Here is a 5,406-nt window from a genome sequence, read left to right as displayed (position 1 = left end):
GAAGAGAACATTATGATTAATGTAATAATCAATTCTCTGCAAGATGGGTGGCATCTAGCAGGTGACCCAGCACGATTCTGTCAGCTCTGGGTACACTGACATCGGTCTTTCTAACATTTAAATAGAAAATTCCCTCAGAGAGGAAACGGACAGAAGAAGGAAGATGCACAATTAATTAGAGTCTCCACTAAGCTGAACCCAGAACAAGGACTTCTTAAGGTTTTATCTCATTTACGGCCTTCAAAACCCAGGAGGACTGAACAGCTTGTGTAGAACATTCCCTGAAAACAGAATAAAGTACTATATTGTTATTGATCGGAAGGTATCCCGCTCCCCCCTCTAAGTATATGTCTATTTGTCTGTGTCATGAGTATCAGGATTGTGGGAAACAGAATGATTTCTCCCAAGTTGTCTCCCAGAAATATATGCCAAACTTAGCTGCTTGCTACACATGGTAAATGACTATACACCTGGAGGTCAACAGAAGTAGGTCAGAGGTTATTCTCCCTAAGGGTTATCAGCCATCTAGAGCAATCAGACTGTATAATCTGTCCCACCCTAAGTAGGACCCACTCCCTTCTGATAAGGCTAGTATGAGATTGTTTCCCCGAAGGAGAGCCCAGGGATGTCAAGCCCACTCAAAAGTGACCAAGGTTAGGCCGCCATCAGGAATCTAGGGTTCGCCCATATTGTCACATGTATATCCCTAGTCCCTCCCCTTCCTATCATGTGCACACCCCTAGCTCATCCCCTTCCTGTTACACTTATGCCCATTGTGTATCCCCCTCCTATTGCTCATACTGCCTATTGTACAACCTCTTCCTGTGATGTATGTCTTTACCTGTAATTAGAAGGCATGCACACCCCCAAAGATATATCAGCCTTGGTTAGCAATACATCGCTCTCTCTCTCTCTCCTGCCCTCTTGGCCTGTGTTGTCTGTAGACCTGGCTGGTGAGATCATGCTCATCCAGGAGGTGAGCATGCTACCATGTGAAATGTGTCTGACTTCTTTATTTTACTCTCTCTCCTATCTCTCTCATTCTCTATGACTTTATTATAATCTTTATATATCTCACCCCTACAATTGTGCTTACTGAACCCGTGATTTGTTGTGAGGGGCTGGCTTCCCCCACCCCACAGTATTATGCGACTCTTCGTCATTTTGTGATCCGTGAGTTGTAAATCCGGCTGTGTACGATGTCAGTTACAGTGGTGAGGCACAGCACAATCTGGGGAGCAGGTTGCATTTGGAAGCAATGAAACAGTTTCAATCAGCAAGCAGAGACAGAGGGACTGGTGGCCACCCCAAAAAGGAGAGCTGGAAGGGGAGTGCATCCTCTGGACTTGGGGTGTCTGTATCAAGAACCTTCTAGACCCAGGGGGAAGATTGACCTCAAGACAAATGGAGACTTCCAAGGGGCAGTGGGCCCATCCGTGTTGAAAGGAGACATGGGCCTTCTTCCAGAGCCACCAGAGAAAACAAATCCTCCCCTTCCCCTAGAGCTGCTACTCTGAATGAGACTCCCGGCTTCCTAAACTGTGAAAGAATCAACACGTTTTTCTTCAAAGACCTCCGCTTGTGGCAGGAGTTTCTGTAGAGCAGCTGAAAGCGTGCCTTTAAAACTAAGCAAAAAACACCCCACGTGCAGCAGGTTTTATTATTTCTGTTCTACAGTTGAGGAAGCTGAGACTCAGTTGATAACTGTATTCATTCCGGTGCCTTTTGCTGCAAGTAAGACAAAATCGGTTTGGCTGGCTCAAATGGGGGCGGGGGCGGTGGGGGGAAGCAAGTAGAGGGGACTCAGTATACAACAAGGACTCTGCTCGACCTGAGAATCACAAGAACCTAACTAGAACGGTCCGCAGAAAATGGATCCTTGCTCATCAATCAGCTGGTATTCGGTTTGTAAAAAATAAGCACATATGATTATTGTTACACCAACACATGACTTACAGAAAGCTATTAAATAAGTCACTGCTGTTCAGAGGAATAGTTATTTGTGCTTTTAGGCCTCTGTTTTATAAAATGAAGTGGTTCCCTTAGGTCAGCTGCAGCTGTTTTGTTTCCAAGGCTACTGGCTGCCTGGATGGAGCTGAAAATGCCTGACAGTATCTGCCCAGGGCTGGGGGAAAGGGTGGCCCCAGTCACCTGTTTCCTTTCTCAGGTAGATCACTTGAGTACTCTGCTTGTTTGTTCATTAAAAACATATGCAAAATAAAATGTTTATCCAGATATAACTGACATCCAAGTGGCCGCACATAAGAAGCCCTGGTGGTGCCACGGTTAAGCATTTGACCTTTAACTGAGAAGTTGACAGTTCGAGCCACCAGTGGCTCCAAAGCAGAAAGATCCGAGAATCTCTTTTTATAAGACGGCACCTGAGTCAACTTAATGGTTGCTTTCTTAGGTAGCCAGTGCTGCCGTAACAGAAATATCACAAGTAGATTAGATGACCTTAACAAATAGAAATTTATTCTCTCAGTTTAGGAGGCTTGGCACCGAATTCAGGGTGCCAGGTCTAGAAGACTTTCTTTCTCTGTTGACTCTAAGGTCGGTCCCTGTCTCTTTTTAACATCTGTGGGCCCCTTGGATCCCTTAGCGATCTCTAATGTCTCAGTATCAGTCTTCCCCTGGGTCTAGGAGTTTCTCAGCACAGGGGCCCTCGGTCCAGAGGACGTAGTAGTCGGGTCCTTCTCTCTCTGCTCACTTTCCTCTCCTTTTATATAAAATAAAAGTTGATGCTGGGTGCACTCCACGGAAGCCCCTTTCACACTGAATCAGGGGTGTGACCTGAGTAAGGGTATTGCACTCCACCCTGCTCCCCATACAACGGATTGGCTGATCACATCAGATCCCATCACGGAGTCAGATTTGATGGCAGGGGCTTTCTGGGTTTGGCAGCATAACCATTAAGCACCCGACTGCTAACTAAAAGGCTGGTGGTTTGAACCCGCTCAGCAGTTCATTGGAAGAAGGAGCTGACTATCGGGTCCCGTAGAAAACCTTACTCATTCATACAGGGCAATCACAAGTCACAATCCGCTTGACAGGGCCAAAAAACAACAACATTATGTTGAGTAACTTTTCACGTACTTATTTGTCAACTTCTTTGGCGAAGTATCATCTAAATCCTTTAGCCTTTAAAACTTGGGTTCATTGTTTTCCTATCACTGAGTGAAGACAATTTTTTTTACAGACATACATGCCTTCTGGATTCAAGTTCTTTAGTAAATATTTGATTTACAAATATTTTCCCTTAGCCTATGACATTTTTTCCCTTCTATTTTCTCAATCGGTGTCTTTTGAAGAGTTTATGCTCTTAATTTTCATTAAATTCAATTAACTACTTTTTTCTTACGGACTGTGCTTTTGTGGTTACATCTAAATCCTCTGGCCGAACCCAAAGTTGCAAATTTTCTTCTGAAAGATTTATAAGGTTGGGGTTTGTTTGTGTATGTATGTGTGTGTGTTTTAGCTTAGATTTTAGATTAGAGTTTATATACATTTTGAGTTTATTTTTTCATATGGGGCTGGAAAAGAATCAAAATTCATTGTTTTTCTTCAGGGATATCCAATTTTTTCCCACACCATTGATTGAAAAGAGTATAGTTTTCTATAGAATTGCTGTCACTGCTTTGAAAAAAAAGGAAAGAAATAATGAACCATATATTTATGATTAATTTCTAAAATCTGCATTGTATTCCATTGATCTATTTGTCTATATTTATAATAAGCTGTGAAGTCAGGAAGAGTAAGTCCGTCAATGTTGTTCTTTTTTTTAAGTCATTTTGACTATTTTTTAATATTTCTATATGAATTTAGAATCATCTTATAATTTCTTCAAAAATCAAGCTAAAACAAAACCAAAATCTGCTCGCATTCTGGAAGTACAGCTTTGAATCTGTAGATCAATTTGGGGAGAATTGGCATCTTAATAATTTTGAACTTCAGATCCACGAACATGAAGTCACTCCATGTATTTAGGCCTTCTCTTTTGACATTTTGCTTAGCTTGAAGTTATCCGTTTATCCTTAAATATTTCATTTTTGGATGTTATTATAAATGATATTGCTTTTAAAATATCAATTTCTGATTGTTTCTTGCGAGTGTATGGAAATACAGTCATTTTGGGTATATTGGTCTTGTACATTGCAGTCTTTCTAAGTTAGTTTTTCAATTCTAGTAGCTTTTAGATTTCATAGGGTTTTCTACATTGATGATCATGCACATGAAAGAATTCTATTTCTTTGAACCCTCCCCAAATTTTGCTTTCCATTTTCCTGCCTTTGAAGTTATGGCCTATTTGAACATTTTTATTGTGGTAAAATTTATGTAGCAAAGTTTGCCTCTTTCATCCTCCCAAACATGAACTCAGAACCCCTTAAACAATGACTCTACTTAGCTCCTAATAACTGCCAGTGAACGTTTATCTCTACACATTTGCCTAGATATTGTATATACCATTATGTTGTTTTTTTGTGTCTGACTTATTTCATTCGGCATAATTTTCAAGGTTCACCCATGCTGCAGCAGGTATCAGAACTTTATCTTTGTCTATGGTTGGGCAATATGCCATTGTCTGTACATATCATATTGTGGTTACCCAGTCACTGTCAATGGACGCTTAGGTAGATTCCTTATTCGGGCTATTGCAAATAATGCCGCCACGCATGTTGGTGTGCAAAGACCTGGCTGGGCCCCTTTGTCCAGGCCTGGGGGTGTAGGGCGAGAAGTCGAATGGCTGGGTCGTAGGCTAACTCTGTACGTGATAGTTTTAGGAGCCACCGCACCACTTCTCATCCTCACCATCGCCTGCAGGCTAGCTAATTTGCATGACTCGATTTCACACTGGAATTCCAGATCTCCTCGCTTCCCTTCCTGAAGTGCTGTTGAATGGTAGTGGGTTGCACTGTTCTTCTCCGGTGTGAAAGATTCTTCATTCTAATAGACTATTTGTTACAGACGGGTTTGGGCTGTCTTCTTGAACACAGGACGCACATTTTTATAAAAGTCCCAGGAAGTCCCCACCCCAACAATGCCTAGCACGTCACCATGAGCCATCTATTTCTTTGGGCACAGCAATCCTCTTCTGAACTTTAATTTTATAATCCAGAGATTTCTGGGGCACATATGTTAAGTCCTTACTATCATGATGCTGATTCATTCATTCGCTTTTTTCTTTCTTGCAAATCACGGGAGTAGATGAGAACCCTAATGGCCCTGGGCAGAGTGTAAAAGGCAGACAAAGGGAATAGAGACAGGATGACCTCTAGGTCAGGTTTATCTGCAGGTGGAATTCCACCGAGATGAAACTATTCCGCATTTACTGGTCTGAGAGAGGCTGCTGGAACCTCTTGGACACCCTTCAAGCCTGCAACTGAATCTAGTCCCTGGGGTTTAACT

This window comes from Tenrec ecaudatus, chromosome 13 (genome assembly GCF_050624435.1).
Source record: "Tenrec ecaudatus isolate mTenEca1 chromosome 13, mTenEca1.hap1, whole genome shotgun sequence".
Classification (NCBI taxonomy): Eukaryota; Metazoa; Chordata; class Mammalia; order Afrosoricida; family Tenrecidae; genus Tenrec; species Tenrec ecaudatus.
Note: the sequence above shows the minus strand (reverse complement) of the source record.